The sequence below is a fragment of the Pholcus phalangioides genome, unplaced genomic scaffold (assembly GCF_987345545.1).
Source record: "Pholcus phalangioides strain wild (caught in Gottingen) unplaced genomic scaffold, Ppha-v1.0 ptg000015l_1, whole genome shotgun sequence".
Lineage (NCBI taxonomy): Eukaryota > Metazoa > Arthropoda > Arachnida > Araneae > Pholcidae > Pholcus > Pholcus phalangioides.
This window is the reverse complement of record NW_028301608.1, coordinates 23,157,200-23,175,943: the sequence shown is the minus strand read 5'-3', so window position 1 is coordinate 23,175,943 and position 18,744 is coordinate 23,157,200.

Genomic DNA, 18,744 nt, shown 5'->3' with positions numbered 1-18,744 from the left:
CTTTTTTTAATTGAATTTTCCTTTTTTCCATGGACCATATAGCGTATATATATACCAAGTTTCAATAACATGCGTCTTCCAGAACCGGCGCTACATTTGTTTGAGCAGTGCCGGTATACTGAAGTTACCCAATCCGCACGGGTAAAAGGCTTATATCCCGGGAGGGACAGAGCCTGGGTCGTGTCTGGTCTGTCGGTATACTGAAGTTACTCAGACCTATGCAGCGCCCGTCCTGGTAGACGTATCCATTGAAACTTGGTGTATAATGCTATAATATATACGCTATATGGACCATGGGGGAAAATATAAAATGCAATAAAAAGTGCCACTTTTTCACCTGATGGTCAAAAATTAACTATTTTATTTTTTAAATCTCTCTCCCGTGGTTTCATTGAGATATCCTAAACATTTGGCTGCATTCAGATATGAAGTTTTTGGGAAAAATGACTCAGAGTACACGGGATTATTATTATTATTACCCTGTATAAGAGAATATTCATAATTTCGTGAATTTATTAGTATATGCATGGTCATTCCGTAAATACTGTTACTACTTGTGGAATGAATTACAAATATATTTACAATGATATTTAACTTTGATTTTTACACGATGTAGGTAGAACATATGACCTTAAATGACCTTCACCGGCTTCCACAGAGTCACAGCTTGTCGACCTTTTTGTTCAGTCATTACTTAAATTCTGCAATGTATCTATTACTACTGAACTGTACATGAACCTCGGAAACATTCCACTAAGGAATTTCTTCCGAGTTGGTACCTATCAGAACGTATGTTTTAAGTGCATGTGTGGCTTTAACGTATATATGTTCACAGATTTATGTGTTATTCGTGTTCTAGTGGCGCTGCCATCTGCCTTTCATATTAAAAATGAATACCAGGGGCCTAAATTTTCGTGTCATGTAAGTATTCGGGTTGAAGATCCGCCTGCTCTCTGCGGAGGGATTTTTTCCTAATAGCAAATCGGGGACAACTCCAGTGCTGAGGACGAGAGAGCAACCACAGTTCCTTACTCCGACGTCACAGATGAGAACATTGACATTGATAGACCGGACACACATCCCGCGATATGTCAGGAGATATCAAAGTGTTTGCTTGTGAGGACAAGCACTACATCTGTGACTCAACCGTACATGCAACTTGTAAACATTCCTCTAGGAAATTTACAACGAAAGCCAGAACATCTGTTCTGAGTGCATGAGTAGTCCTACCGTATTTTATGTTGTAAGAGTTATGCGTTTTTTTTTTTGTATTCTGATGGTGCTGCAGTCTGTCTTGCATATATTATAGTGAAAACGGGAGATGGCCGAATTTTTGCGTTAGGGGCCATTCAAGTATTACGCAAGCAGATTTTCAGCCATTTTTGACCCCCCCCCTTCTTGTCAGCAAAAGTCAGCAAAACACTGACCCCTTCCCCCGTCAGCAGCTTAGAATATTTCATATCTGCAAAAAAGGGGTGGTTGATGACGTAAGCAACCTTCAACCCCCCCCCGTCATCAAAAGTCAGCAAATCCGAACCCCCCCCCCCCTCCTCGATGCTGACGTAATACTTGAATAACCCCTTACGTATGCATCATGTTGAAGGTCTGCCTGCTCTCTGCGGAGAGACTTTTTAAATATGAGACCGTCTATAATTCACACCTTGAAGTAGAAAAACTGCAGAGAACCGACGTTCAGCTGCAAGGTTTCTAGAATATATATACAAGGTTCAGCTGATCTCTACTGCAAATGCGGCGCAGATGAGTCGTTGTGGCACTACGCTAACCGATGCCCACACACAGCGGAGTTCCACTTTGGTGATATGCCGGCAGATGAAATATATGTTTGGAAGAAAAGGGTTCTGCAAAGTCTGCTCAATTATCAGCGGGTGATGAAACTATTGCATTTTCTTGAGAGCTACTGCATGATAAAAAAGGGGCCACCGACGAATTAAACTTGCCGATGCCGATCACACACCATCCAGTCGCGTGTTAAGATTCACTACTGCGTAAACTTATAACTTGAGGTCGCGCAAACGTAATTAGCAGCGTTTTTGCGTCTGGAACCGATTGAACGTTTACAGCTGTATCCACACAAGAATGCAATGATATATTAGTTACTAATTATATGCATCACATATATTGGGCCTGACCGTGCTCGAATTTGAGACAAATTATATAATCATTGTCAACAAGATTATCTAGTAATTACTTCTATTTCTGCAGGAAACGCAATCAGCGTGAGATTTTGATTTTTACTTGCAATGACCACCGTGATACTTGATCGATCATGCCACTGCGATTCCAGATTTTCCACTGCTAAACTAGCAGATCTATTCATTGTAGATGCGCCTTTTTTGTGACATGAATAGAGGAATGAAGGCATTTCATCAAAACGTAGACGAACACTAAGGCAGTTGGACGTCCAGTCTCCACAACAACGAAATCTGAGGTGTTAGAACCTGGACTAACTATGTAACCACGAGTGGGATTTCATCATCCTACGTTACCGTTGACAGAAGACGCTCATCGAGCCTCAAGGATGTTCCCGTTGCCGAGAGACGAGTGTTACATGCGAGATTTCTAGATTAATAATTGTTATTGGGCCAGATTGCCCTACATCTATATGCTTCGAAGTTCATGATATTGTTATATGGATGATTTTTGAAGCCACTAATCAATTTATTTTTGTTGCCCCTTTGTCGGAAGCGGCTCTAAATTACTTGTTATTTTATAAAATTTACCGACACATTCATCCACCGGGAACGTTGCAATATCTCTCTGAGATATGTGAAATGTGGGGGATGGGGGGGGGGTGTTCGTTCTTTTACTGTTCAATGATCACCACTGCATCCTCATGATGAGACTCCAGTACCATGTACCATGCCTACACGACCGCCGTTCTGTCTTGTTGCCAAAATGTGCAAAATTTGTGTCCGATGTTTCTACTGGAAGCTAACGCGGGGTGGAACCAAAGAAATTTAAAGTTGTTAATGCAAGTTCATATACCATGCTTCAGACGAACAAGTTTGAAAAATCATTGATGGAATGTACACACAGTTGTTATATCTGTTATGGTCAGATTTTCATAAATGACTAGTGATTTTTCGGGCTTTGGCCGGCCAATTTACAAGGTGTCCGGAGATCCCTGGCCGAAGTTCGATGTGCGGATGTAAGACGGTCAGGTAAGCGTCAAATTCATTTGTTTTTTCATCATCAACGTCTGATACATGGTTATATACAGGGTGGATACTATGGACCGCGCAATAATTATACACGCGATTCCTTGTAAAAACTATAGAAAAGCGTTTTCAGTTTTTTTGATTTGACCAATAATTATGGCGTTATAATACATTAAAAATTGATGACGTCAATTTCAAAACCTGCCAAATTCACCGAACTTGCACCAAACGTATAACTTGGCGTTTTTAAGCTGATAGCAATGCTACAACCCTGAGCGTAATCAAGAAAGCTAAAACTGTGCAAACCAGTTTTTTTTGCATACTCCTTTCTCTCAAAACATTTCACTTGCTTCGTTGGATTCGTTGCTTTCGTAGCTGTATTGGATTAGCTTCATTTGACGAGAAAGAGAAAAAAAGAAGAGAAATTTGAGAGAAAAACTTTTTTTTATAATAATGCATCATGACTGCGATATGATGGGTTATAGCCACAAGTTATAGCTTATCCAGTCATCTTATGATGGGTTGCCGTAAACATAATTATCACGAAAAAATATGCCAACTTGGCGATGACCCCCGAATCATGTCTTTTCTTTTCGGACTTTGGCCAGAGATCTCCAGCCGCTTCACGAAGTTGCTGGCCAAAACTCGAAATTCGGACAACGGCCGATTTACAAGGAAATTTGGCTAATTCCTGCACTGTTCGATTTCGGGCATTCACCGTAATATCACATCAAAAACAGAGTATAACATCCTTTGAAATACATTTGTGAATCATTCTACAAATAGTAACAATATTTATGATGTGACTATATATCACGAACGCGTTTTGTTCTATATCAATAAATATCATAAAAGAAATAGTAAGGTAATACGTAATAGAAATGCGAAACTCACACATGGAGATAGGTAAAGATGGGTACATTTATTTCCATTGTGCGACTATTGAGATACATGGAAAAAACAAGAGATGTAAAAATCAACATGTCCCCTTGTAAGCAATTCGAAAAAATAGAAAAGGTATCAGTTTTTATACGTTATACACATATCAGCCTCCAAAGAGAACTCGATCCGGGTACTCGAAATACGAACAGCAATGGAAAATAAATGTTATATTCTGGAGAAGCACACATAAGAAGAGAGAGAGAGAGAGAGAGCTCTTCCTTGGTCCCATGTGACCAAAGTCGAACTTGGTCGAGGCTCTTGGAATGTTTAAAAAGGATGCTGGAACATGTGATTGATTGGCCTTAGGGTTATGTACCAAAGAACGTGACTACATAGCCATCCGACGTTTATTCGAAGAATAAGGGAGAAAAAAAAATATATATATAGAAGGAAACTGTGTGTGTGTGAGAATATTTCTGAGCTGTATTCGTACTTTCTCTGGATAAGGGATAAAAAGAAAGAGAAATGTGCGCCAAAACCCAAAGAGAAAGAACGTGATCGGAATGGATATCGGCCATCCAGAGAGTGCAAAAGTGACATAACGCCAACAGACGCTCGTTCCTAATGCAAAATAAGGGGTAAAGGAATACATATAAAATAAAGGATTTGTGATTTTGATGCTCTTTTTGTTTCCCTTTCAAACATTTTTCTTACTTTTATGTAAATTGTAATGGGTTTTGGACGCCTTCCACAGCATTTCCCATCGTAATAAATACATTCATATTTCTTTTATTAACACTGTTTGTATGCATGTATAAGGTTAGTTAAATTGATTACAAAACTTTCAATGGTACACTGAATGGCCATTTTATTATGACCATCTGGTAGTTTTTAGCAAATGAGATATGGCGTTACACTGTTCTGTAATTTCTGTCATGTATACACGATACTTGAACTCAGTGCAGATTCGGTCACGAATGTTTCTAGGGGACAGAAGAAAAATTCAAAAAATGTTTTTAATCAAACCTGTGTCATAAAAAGTTGCAAATGATTTCTATCTTCCGCAGAATATTTTACATGTTTTATGCAACACATACTTGTATGCACTTTCGTGGAAATACCACGTATATTCACGAGGATATAAATCTTATGAAAATCCCAATTTCATCTAATTTTTTTTTGGCTTATGACATACGGAGTTTTCAACCAATTTTTGCGTAACTTCAGAAAATTTGGCGCAATATATGAGACACACTCTAAAGAAGTTTAAAATGTAATATTTCATAAACGATGCGATATGAGCATTCTAAGTAAATGATGGACTTTTTGTTGTTGTGGCTTTTGTATTTGTATTCGTTTTTGTAAGATTTGTAATTAAAAAATTTGTGAAAAAATATAATTGCTATTTCCCCTGCGCATGCGATGGGCAGTGTATTATATATTCCTAATTTTCATTTTTTTTTTGGTGATATATGTTTTTATATTAGGTATTTTAGTGATATTTCACATCCATATTCTATATGGCATAATTTTTTAGCCACCACTTTAGGCAATTTGCCTGTTGTGCCGTTGTATTTGTATTTAAATAAATAAATAAATAAATAAATATATATATATATATATATATATATATATATATCAGATGTATATATATCCAGATATATATATGTATATATCTGGAAAAAAATTTGTGAAAAAATATAATTGACATTTCCCCTGCGCATGCGTAATTACAAATCTTACAAAAACGAATACAAATACAAAAGCCGCAACAACAAAAAGTCCATCATTTACTTAGAATGATGGACATTAATATATATATATATATACACACACACACACACACACACACACACACACAGGGCGTCCACAATTGAAATACCCTGTTTTAAAGCAGCCTACAGGTGAAACCAGTCATCAGAAAATTGTGAAATTTTGTGGAGGACTTCATGAAGTGATGTGAATTTGTTTCGGGGGGAAAAAATTAGCTGCACATGTCGCCACCAGAGGGCGTTTCACTTTGAATACCTGTAGTAAACACGTAAATTTATGTGATATCACGCAGCAGCCGTTATAAAACTTAGAAACATTCACGGAGATCTTGTTTCTACATGTGTTTGCTGTTCACAATAACGATAAGTTTACGAGATAGCGCTTACTTGGTCAAATCGTCTTACCAAAACAGCAATATTCCGCAGTAACTGCTTTACGGAAATATCGGACTTGGAAGAGGATCCGAAAAGGTCCAATGAATGTTAAAAGCCTTCGGTAAGTCGTGGCAATCCAAGAACTTTACCTGGCCTTAAAGACAGCATTTCACGCCACGTGTTGAACATTTCCCCGCACACACTTCGGTCAGTTGTGGAACATGCCATCTTGCGATTTCACACGGTATCTGAAAATGATGGCCATCATGTGGAACATGTTTTGTTGCAGTAACAATTGTAAAAGTGTTTAACAATTGTTAAAGTTATAAACGTTCGCCTAAATGCTTCATTTCTTAATAAAACGCCCTCTGGTGGCGACATGTGCAACTAATTTTTTTCCTCCTAAAACAAATTCCCATCACTTCATGAAGTCCTCCACAAAATTGCACAATTTTTTGATGACTGGTTTCACTTGTAGGTTACTTTAAAATAGGGTCTTTTAATTACGTGGACGCCCTACATATACATTCGCAGTGCAACTTATATAAAAATTCCAATTTAATGTCACGAAAATCCAGTTTAATATCGGCGATACATTGAGCAGTAATTTAAGTCACTTGCTGAAAGTAAGTGGATGATGAGGGATTTTTCACCAACGATTATTGTAATTATTTTCTGTCACTTGATAGTTTCCATCATTTTTTTCATTCTAACATCATACACGTGTGTTCAAGCATTTCTCTTGAAGAGCATCAGACACGTGTCTCCGCTCATTTGCATAATGCTGCTGCATTATTCTCGAAATAATCGAATGGCATTGACAATAATTTCGAAATCTGTGACGGCACTCAGTATTTTATCACTAAGTGAATATGATCAAATGACAGAAAATAATCTGAATATCGATTTGTGAAAATTCCCTCATCATCCAGCTACTTTCAGCTAGTTACTGAAATTATGCTCACTGTACCGCAGATATTTTCCTGAATTTGTGACATTAAACTGGAATTTTTGCAAAAAATTTTATAAGTTGCGCTACATATCTGGCAACCAAATTACGGAAAAATAAAACTGATAATTTTTTGGGAATGCGTAATTTAAGGGATCTAGAAATGTGCGTTTCAAGTCACTTAAATTATCTATAAATGTACGAAAAGCCACTTAAGTTATTTATAAAAACACCTCTTACATCAACACGCCACTTGCTTGACGTCACAGCGACGTAGAGTAGATTCTTCTGTATCTCCAGCGAAAGCGTCAGTGGACAATTGTCATTCAAGGAGGTCGTTTCGTCCCCTCGCTCACCAAAAATAGCACTGAAGATATCCACCGCAGTAGTGGATGAAACGTCTACCACAAAACTGTTTGGAACACGGAATTACAGCCCGAAAGGTATGAAATTTATTATAAACTCCGGCCGTGAAAGCCTACCTTTTCTTTTCAATACTTATAATTTCTTTTTTATTATATATTCCTAATTTTCATTCTTTTTTTGGCGATATATGTTTTTATATTAGGTATTTTAGTGATATTTCACATCCATATTCTATATGGCATAATTTTTTAGCCACCTCTTTAGGCAATTTGCCTGTTGTGCCGTTGTATTTGTATTTGAATGTAATTGAATAATACAATTAATGTTTTACACGAACATTCAATTTTTTTTTCTAAGACTTTTTATAGAATGATAAGATCAATCTTATTTTAAAAAGAAAATAGAATGATTTTCCGAAAAAAAATCTATCTTACATTACAGGATTAGGCTTGCACGTGTTCGTTTATTCATTAGAGGCTTTCCTCTAAAAATACGATAAGAAGAGGAGGACCGCCAAGATGTTATGATTGGCTCGAATCCAGTGGAAAATCCAAGAAATGTCCTCGGAGAGATCTTTTGTTTTGCTTTTTTTATTCTTTACGCAAAAAGGTTGTTTCTTAGATATTCATGGAAATCGGGAAAATGGAAGAAAAGATAATGGCTTACATGAAAAAGAGATAAAAAGGACCGAAATAAAAAGAGGCCAAAGGACAGCCATCTGCAAAATGTCCAAAAAAAATATACAAAAGATGAAAATATTCATTGTATATTCAATACGAAATAAAGGAGGAAACCATTAAAAGTATCTTACGGAGCATAATGTAAATATAAAAGACAGACGCGGTCTGTTTTTGACAAATGACAACAAAAAAGATAATGTCGAATTTAATATGATGATTGTGAATTTTTTTTTGTTATATTTTTAAAGAATTATGGTAACAATCCATTATAGGATAGCCATGTTTCATCGAGACGAATACCGTACTTTTGGACTTTCATAGGCTGATTATAGATAGTTTCATGGAGGGAAAAATATAAGAATTCGGATGCTAACTACGAAATATTACCAATTCTTGCCAAAAAATTTGCCAAATGTGGAGAGAATCGCCAATTTCATGGCTGAAATTGCTCTAAAATTTGCCAGTTGGTGGTTAATAAAGAGCTACTGCAGACTGCAGTGTATTTAAAGTATTTCACCGGGAAAAAGACGTTCAACATGAAACACGTCAAATGTGGGAGATGAGTATTCATATTTTTAGCAATAATTATCAAAATAAACGCATAAGCTATGGAAATAATCTTCATTCTTAATTTTAGTAAAGAAATAGAAAATTCAAGTAAGTTCACGTGGAAAAGACAGGATATCTTTCAAAAATATAAGATGGTCAAAACACATGAAAATACGACTCACATTTTTATCCTAGCGTAAAATAACGAGAAATCGCCAATTATCACCAAAATAATTGTCAATTTTTACTAAAATTGCAAATTTGATAACTATTGTAAGAAAAATCCTCAATCGTAGAGAAATAATGGGCTAACTTGCATTTGAATTCAGAGCCCACAGAGCAAATCTGCAACGAATTAAGTGTTCCTTGTTTTATCTTAAGTCTATAACCTTAAGATAAAACAAGGATATGTTTGATGGGCAGGTCTGGAATTTCAAATACACCGTTTGATAAATTAGTTACTTACTTACGTCATAATAAGTGGCATCACAATCGTTTTATTTCAAGACTTCTTCCTGTGTGGGGCCATTTGCAGGCCATTGTTTACAGCAAGAATCCTTAAACGCTGTTTCAGCTTGAACAGTTGTTTATGCAATACATCTATATATGCAATCATTGCAACGGCCCCACTCTGACTCTCCCCCCCCCCCCCAAATGACGGGCCTGGCTTTAAACTTCATCCTTCACTTTTGTCATGTTATTGCTTTGCAAGGCCACCATTTTGAATCCATCCTAATGTGATATAACCACCTGTGCGAAGAAAAATATCACCTACTCTTTAAAATACATTGTGAATAGAATGTGGTGTCATCTATTAGTCAACGTTGCAAGTATGTAGTCAATTAAATATTCGTAATGAACAGAACTTATAATTTTGGTCCCGTCAGTGGCCATTATTGGCAGGTTTTATTGTATAAAATTGTGAAATATGGACAAAAGGCAGTTGAAGTTGCTATATCTCCATCTCAGAAGGAAACGGAGGGATAGACGTATGTAGGTACATTATATTAATGAGCAGGGACCATCATATGGTGTTTTTAAGGGTATTTATGGCAAATAATTAAAAAAATTCCGTGAAAAATCACCTTCAAAAAGTAGACAAAGATGCGGACGAATTCGCTCTGCATCCGCATCGTCTGAATAGCTCTGAATAAACCTATTGTCAAAACTTCTATGTGCGGATGCGGAGCCCGCACTTAGGTTTTGACACATGCGGACGACGTCCGGACCCGCATGAACATTTCCTATAGTCCGTTTCAGGTTAACTTTGCAGTGCAGAGAAAGGTAGAGAGTGTATTCCTTCGCCACAAAATATAGTTCCCATATATCGGAGGCTTACGATGATCATTTATGCAGAATATTTCAATTTTTTGAATGATTGAAAATGAATACTGAAAAAATAGTGTTCTGAATCGATCTTTATTCGTTTAAGAATTTTAAAATAGAAAAAAAAAATGATCACCATTATGCGTAAAAAAAGACTTTTCTCAGTGAGATTGGCGAGAATCAACTATACCTTACCGTGACTGCGCATCGATACATCGGTTGAAAGGCTTTCGTTGTCATAGCAACGTGTGATGCGGTTCCCTCGTAGCTTCCCTTTCACTGCAAAGTTAACCTGAAACGAACTATAGGTGCGGAGATTTTTCGACTCGTCTGAAAGGCGCAGTATATTCCAATTGTTATAACTTCTTCCGGACCCGCATCCGCATCCGCTCCGTGTGAAAGGGCCCTAAAAGTTAGGGAGTCCTTTTTCTGAAACACCCTGTATGTGTTAAATTAATAATGTGTTAAAAATGATAAATTTATATTATTTGTGATAATATCGTGGTGTTCGGAATATCTATACAAGCTGTCCCAGAATTGTTTGCGCAGCGGATATCTCCACAACCCTTGAGTTTAGAAACATACTTTCAATTTGCAAAAACGTTTTTGAATGACGTGCGGTTACTCAAAATATATTAAATTTACCATGCATGAGGGAAAAAAATTAGAAAAATTAACTTCTTTTATGTATATACTCGTGTGCTAAAACGTCCAATTATTGAAATTGGGATTTTGACTTTTAAGTTTTCAGCCTTTATCGCCAATGATTGAGGGTGTGGTTCACAAATTGCGAAATGTAAATTTTATTCAAAGTTGTAAAAATTTTGTAATTGTAGAAAAGTTTTATCTATAAAAATAAAATGGTTGAGTTCATTGTATTTGTGTGCAGACTCTAAAAATGGTGACTTTTGAGCGAATAAGAACTTGCCAACACAGTGATAAGATGGGAAAATAGTGATTTTTTTACATTTAATATCACGATAAATATTGAATTTAAAAATTATATTTTTCGCAAATGATTTTTCAGAGAGAGAGAGGGAGAGAGAGAGGGGGAGAGAGAGAGAGAGAAAGAGAGGGAGAGGGAGAGAGAGAGAAAGAGAGGGAGAGAGAGAGAAAGAGAGGGAGAGGGAGAGAGAGAGAAAGAGAGGGAGAGAGAGAGAAAGAGAGGGAGAGGGAGAGAGAGAGAAAGAGAGGGAGAGAGAGAGAAAGAGAGGGAGAGGGAGAGAGATATAGATAGATAGAGAGAGAGAGAGTAATTGGGAGTTTTAGAACATAGAGATTTTGTATGAAAAGTTAATTTCTTTACTTTTTTTCTTTGCGACCCTTTCAAACAAATTGTGAGATTTTAAGTAACTTTACGTCATTTGAAATCTGTTTTGTAATTGAAAGTATATTTCTCTAAAATCAACGGTTGCAGAGATATCTGCTGCGCAAACAAGTTGGGGCAGCCTGTATACATCTTAGAGGAGAAATAGGGTGTTATATTATTATATTCCTTCTCAATGGTATACATAGATGATTACAATGGAGAAAGAAAATTGAAATAACCTTCGTTGAAGAAAAAAAGTGACATTCTTATCTAAAAATCCGGGTAAGCTCTTAAAATATGAATCATATGGTGATACAGAGAGAAACAATGTCATTCTCCACTATTAGCAGCATTCCGGAGACTTTCCATGAGCAGTCCATTCAGCGCTCATACATACGCTCTAAGAAAAGAAAATGCCAGCCCTCTGTAGCTCAATGGTAGGGCACTTGCTTAGATTGTGAGATATTGGTGGTTCTATTCACCCACAATGGCAATGTGAATATACTTTCCGAACTTCATCTCCACCTGACAACCAGTCTAATTCGTAATTCGCATGGTCATTCTAATTATCGCAAAACAACGTGCAAATACTACATAATATTGGAATTCTTTATAGAGTTATATGCTATTTACATGCAGAGAATTCGCAGTTATCAATCTGAACGTGAATACCGAGGTGTAATCCGTGGTACATGAAGCGATTCATACAGACGGGACAAATTCACTGTTCGATTCGATTGCGAGCTCGACCGGAATGATTCTTTCCGCTCAATCGATTTTTCAATCTACTATCTATCGACAGACAGTATGTCGTCGTGATAAGCGTTCGCGATAGAACATAATGTACAATACGAAATAGCTTGACTCCCACGCGGAGAAGCCATTTTTACAGTTGGTGGATAACGTTATACGTATAGAGTGATGGTGAGAGAGAGAGGAGAGCGCTTAGTTTTCCCCTTGAGGGCCGAAAGAAGAGTCAAACTACTCGTTGGTTCTTGCGACATCGAATTTATTTCGACGTCCGTAAACTGCTGCTGCTGATCATGACATGATGACGACGAGTAGTCGCAGGGATTTGTTTGAACTTTTCCGATCGTTATAACGCCACTTGCTACTGCTGAATTGCGAAATTTTCGAATGTTTCAATGTTTAACTTCAACTAATATCCAGACACCATCTGCACAGATAAGGTACAAATAAAATTCAGTGCTCCGAATATATATGATGCTGCCAGAGAGCGAAGTGGCCGAGAGTTGTGGCCAAAGTCCGACTTGCAGAAATGAGTCGGGCTTTGGTTGGAGATTCCTGGCCAATGTCCGATGTTCTGATGTAAGACGGTCCGGTACGCCCAAAGCCCTTTTTTCCCACCTTTAATGTGTTATACATTGTGATGCATGGCTATTGCAGCTGTATTGGATTAGCTATATATGAGGAGAAAAAAAAAAGAATTTGAGAGAAAAACTGTTTATATATGTACATTAACTGCATGCACATGTAGTTTTTTTTCTGGCAAATTCAAAAAAAAAAAGAAGAAAAAAAGATTACTGTATCGAGCCCGATATGATGGGTTTCCATAGCAAAAAATGCGCCAAATGGCGATGAGTGCTTAAAGTTTTAGCGTCCCGCCCCCTCGTGGCATACACTGGAATTCTGACGATCAAGGTTACATCCGGAATCCCTCTCAGGTTAAAAGTCAAGTTTCTTATGAGGGGGTCAATTTATATCATTTATGTTGCTAACAAATGGCGATGACTCCCCGAATCGTCCCTTTTCTTTTCGGACTTTGGTCAGGTATCCCCAGCCACTTCGCGAACCAGCTGGCTAAAGTCCGTAATTCGGACATTGGCCGGGTCAATTTACAACGAAATTCACCATTTCGCGAACTAGCCTATTTCTACAAGAGGGAAAAATTAACATTACGAAGGCCCCGCAAGTATCAAGGGACTGTTGACTTTTTTGAATGATGAAAAAATTGATGTATCCCAAATTACAGCTGTTGAATGCGACGGAACCAGAGTCAATACAGGAAATTCAAGAGATGTCATTTGTTTACTAGAGAAGGAGTTTGGCCCAAACGAGCTACCACTTAAGGCAGCGCCATACTTTCTTTCTTTTAAACAGAGCACAACTCCAGTCTATCACCATGGGCAATCTACTACCGATTGAGTGTGAGTGTGCATCTATCAGTCTGAGGGCGTATCTAGCATAGTGTTTGATTTTCAGTGCTGCCATCTATATTCCAAATTTTGAATAAAGTGTAGTGATTGAATATTTATATTTTTCTAGGCCTATTGCTCTCTGCGGTGAGACGACTCTTTAACGGGCTCCTCTCCACCCTATTTTTTGTTTGTTTCCTTTCTTCTTTTTCTTAACGTGAAAACCAGGCTACTATATTTATCACCTATACGTCTATACAGATCATTCAAATTTATCGCCAACAGCTTGTACGTGAAGGGGTTAATACTGACTATGCTTGTTCAACCCATAGATCAAGGTGCACCATTAAAAATCCAAATCTTTTTGTCGCCATTAAGAATATGGATAGTATCGGAAAGTTCAGATTTCAGTACGTTAATGAATGCGTTTCCTTGATAGCATATTAATAATAAGCAAAATTTGGGAAACAGTTTCCTAATGGATTATCGTGAGCAGTTTCCGTAAATCAGGCTTTGAACGTGGTGAAGAAACTCTGCAGTGATGCTGATTCCAGAACAGTTGAATAATGTAGAAACTATATAGGATCAATTATATATTATAATTATAAATTATCAAAATTTGTGAAACAGTTCCGTAACTGATCATAAAACCTTAATAATCGATAATTATTCTTTTTTGTGAATGTTGATGATTAAGTTGAAAAATTTTTAGTCATTTTACAGGATATATATATATATATATATATATATATCCTATATATCTATATATATATATATATATATATATCCAGGATATTACAGGATATTTTATCCAGGCTAGATTAATTGGATAATTCGAATTTTGGATAATATCAGAGTTTTAGTTTTTCCCTTTTTTCATATCGTCTCAATATCACTTTGTCTAATATAGTTTTGACATCCAGATAACATTTTGAGGTCCATCCCATCACGCTATGTGGGTTCAGGGGAACTTTCACGGACAAACATTTCACGGATACCCCCAATTTATCTATTGTTTTGTTTTCTATCGATTTCCCCAGCTTATTTTAATTTTGAAAGTTTTATTCTGTCCATGTTATCACATACTTTTGTTTGGCTTTCCGTCAAATAGTGTCTTTCTGTATAATTACCATAATTCATTTTTCCATGGTACTTCTGTATGAAGGCTTCGTGCTGTTTTGCTTGTTTGCGTTCGTGTTTCAGCTCCATTAGTCATTGCTGGTAGCACGCATTGGTTGAATATTTATGTTTTTCCAGGCAAGTGACATTTTTGCTTTTATCATTCAGTTCATACTGTTATTGAAATATTGAAATATACAAGGTGAGATCTTTCAAAGTTCAATGTCACTGTTTTGGTCACTCCCTGATCAGGTCCTTCATAATCTGGGCCATTCTTTTGACTATTCACATGCTTGCACAGTTTTGCTCACTCACGTGCTTGCAAATTCCTTAGATAACTCGATGGTCAGTCACTGACTTAGTCCCTCGCAAAAGCGAGGGTAACTAAGGTATGCGTATGTAATACTTTTGAGGTATGCGTATGATTTTACTGCCAGCCTGCTGTTCAAAAATTTTGCTGCCCTTCTCCCATTCTACTAATTTTCTTGATCACTGGTGTCTCACAGAGGTGCATATATCTCACATTTGCAGACCCTCCAAACTTGCCGCCCTGGACTATAGCCCACCAAGCTCCCCACCCCCTCCGTAAATACGTATTCGTGGTTCATTCGATCGCGGACATTCTTCATTCGATGCCGGGGCAGCCTGGTTTGCATGGATTACTTCATGTGTTCATTTGGGATTCAGAGCCATCAAATTTTTGGATCTAATTTTTATTTTGGTTTAAAAAAAAATTTTCTCTGAAAAAAGTATCTCTCTCTTGAACTATTTGTGCAAACTGCCAATTTTTTTATTGTCATTTGTTTTTTTAATTTTTTATCGAGCTTTTGACGCACCCGGCATTAAAAGATTAGTAATATAAAATTCAATAATTGGATCATTCTCCTCTCTCCCCCCCCCACCATTTACAATGCAGTTAAATATTCAAGTTCTTCTGTAGCTACCAGACCACCTCATCCGTGGACTACTGGTTGAGAAACGGTGTACACAAGATATCAGAGCCGCGCCTACCAGATGCGGGACCCGGTGCGAAAGTAATTTCGGGTATCCTTAGCCCCGATTTTATATCTCTTGGGGGAAGGAGATTCGGCGTCTAAAGATTCATGTAATACCACAAAATATATAAAAATGCTGACAAATATATATTTAGTAATGAAAATTCAGAATAGAGAAAACATCTAAGAGAATTGATGATGATTTAAAATTAATCGGAAAAAAATCCCACAATGGAAAACTTCAGGATTAACGAGAGGAAAAATCACAATTGATTTTCCTCAGAATTAATGAGAAGAAAAATCACAGAATTGATTAAATCTCAGAATTAATGAGAGAAAATATCTCAGAATTGAAAATATGTTTGATTTTTCTGTAAATTTTTTTACCTTCTATTACGATAATTGCGGAGCCCGCCGTGACCGCACTTGTCGCACACCTCTAAGTGCGGCTTTGCAAGATATGGAGGAATGTGAGATTTCCAGCTCTCAAACGCAACTCGTATGAGCAAAAAATAATTGATGTCACATCCTCGTATCTCAACCAGGACACTGAAAGATACACAGTCGAGCCCGCTTATAACAACATCGGATAGTATGAAGTACAGGTTATAACGGATTTCTTTCCGTCCCAGTAAACCTGCAAGACCAAAACAATATTTAAAATATCGCTTGCAACAAATTGCACATTTACGGATATCGGATGTAACGAAAGTTTGAGAACCACTGATATAACCACAGAATATAGGCGGCACCACCTACCAGTGAAATTTTGTACTATTTTTATTTAATAAATGGTGAACGCATCATTCGAAGTGCCGGTTGCTCGAGTTTGGTGTGTCATTTGGACCAACAGAACTTTATAGAATCTTCTGAGTTTAAGAAGTCTAATTTCGGTTTAACCCTGTAAATACATCAGTTTTTTCTTGCTTCGAGTGAAAGACATAATCATGATCACCCTAACGCAGGATTTCTCCACCTTGCTGAATCCAAGGACTAGTAGAATATCAGAGAAATCGATGGACCTGTAGCTGTTACAGCATGACTAGCGTGTGACCATGCATCCCGTATTTCACGGGATATGCCTGTGCTTTTGTTCGTTCCAGTTTCATACAACGTTTATCCCGTTTTTTCAACGAAGTTTATTTGAATTTGCAATCTTTAGTTAAAATGGTGGATGAAGATAACTTTCATATAACATATGAATTTTACTATGATAGTTATGATGAAAATATAAATAAGTTAGATCTTATTAGAATTTCACATAACGACCGAGTTAAAGCTCTAGAAATTGCAATAAAATAAAATAAATTGAGCAACAAGAAGCTACAAGAATCGACATAATGATGTTGCAAAGATGGCGAGACTTGGCAGCGAAGAAATGGCATTCTTCAGGAAAGCAGACTACGACCGAAAATTTATTTAAATCATCACAGAAGTGAACTTTTTAAGTATACTGTATTTAACTTCAGAATATTCTATAACTATATATAAGTTCATTTTTTGTTTCTTTTTTCTGTTGCTTTGTTGTAAAACATGATTATTAGGTTCGTAACGTGTAAAATTATAACATAGTTTGACGTTTAATAGGCTTTTTCTTGACGCTTCCCTATTACCCGATTTATATTTTCGCTTACCCGACGTTCTGCTGGCCCGTTTATGACGGATAAGCGAGACTCTACTGTATCAATAAAAACATTTTCCATTTGTTAGAATTAAAATAATCAAGTCCATCTGTGGATCACCTGTACTATCGTCGCGAACCATAGGCTGAAAAACGCTGCCCTAACGATTTAGGCCGGTTTCACACTGGACCGATACTTCTACAACGATAGGAACCGTGTCGATGTCGCGGTTGCATCGCTTATCGTATCTGTCCAGTGTGAAACAAGCCTTGATAGATTCTCGGCTCTTCTCGACGTAACTCGGAGCAGGTATATTCCACAGTGACGACACCTACGGATCTTCAAACGATCGTTTTTGTGGAACATTCCAGCGTTGAATCTCCTGTATTGTAAGCCTCTCGCGAAGTTCTCGATGCAAATCAGTTTCCGAAGAATAAGAAAAAAGAGCTCGTAAATTCTCGGATCGAACCATTTTCAATTAAATTGCGTCGACTGTAACCCGAATATCGGCAGAGATTTAACGATTGCGACCTTTACGCCCATCTTGTCCTTCATCATCTCCGTTATAGGGTCCTAATCCAATTTATCACTTCAGTTTCGAAGTAATGGCGTCCTAATCTCGTTTATCAATTCAAACTGATCCTCTTTCTCTCTCTCTCTCTCTACTAGCTTTTCCTTTAATTATCCGAAGATGATTTTCCTCGAAGACGGTGGAAAAGTCTCGAAAAGCGAGACCAACTCATGCGAACGGAAGCAACACAAGATGGAGATGCCATTAAAATCCTCGCCACAGGTCTTTCCTCTTCAGAGAGAGAGAAATCGATTATCCATTTCATCTTTGGACTACTTGGCATCGTCAAGTGTGCTTTGGTTCTTTACAACTAACCTACTCTAAAACAACGAATGCTCATGAAATGCCGTCATTGAATTTTCTCTTCATTCCTGCGGGATTCCTAACAAGATTTCAATCGCGGAATTTCTTCAAGAAATAAAGAATACTTTTTGAAGAATAAGATTTACTTATACAATCAAAAAAAAACTGTTGAAAATCTAAAATGCGTACATATGTCATTTAGACCACTCATAATAGTCAGTTGATGTCACTTTCGAAAGTAACATGGAGGTGTGATGCTGCATGATCATGGAATAGAAATTTTGCTGAACTTACGTAACATTACGGTGACCAGATGTCTTGCTTTGACCACGATTATTAACAGTGATAAACGATTATGTGACCTTTTCATCTATCTTGTCCTTCATTAGTTTTTCTCTGTTATTTTAACTTCAACCCTTTCAGACCCAGGACTCACAAACGTGAGGATTGTTGTTTTCTGTAGATTATTCTCATTATTTTTTAACCCTCAGGGGGTTTAGCCCCGATTTCACCGATAAAACACCCATAACTCTTTAAGTTGTATTTTTGCATTGTTTTTGTATTCCTTCATTGTTTTTGAATTCTTTATTT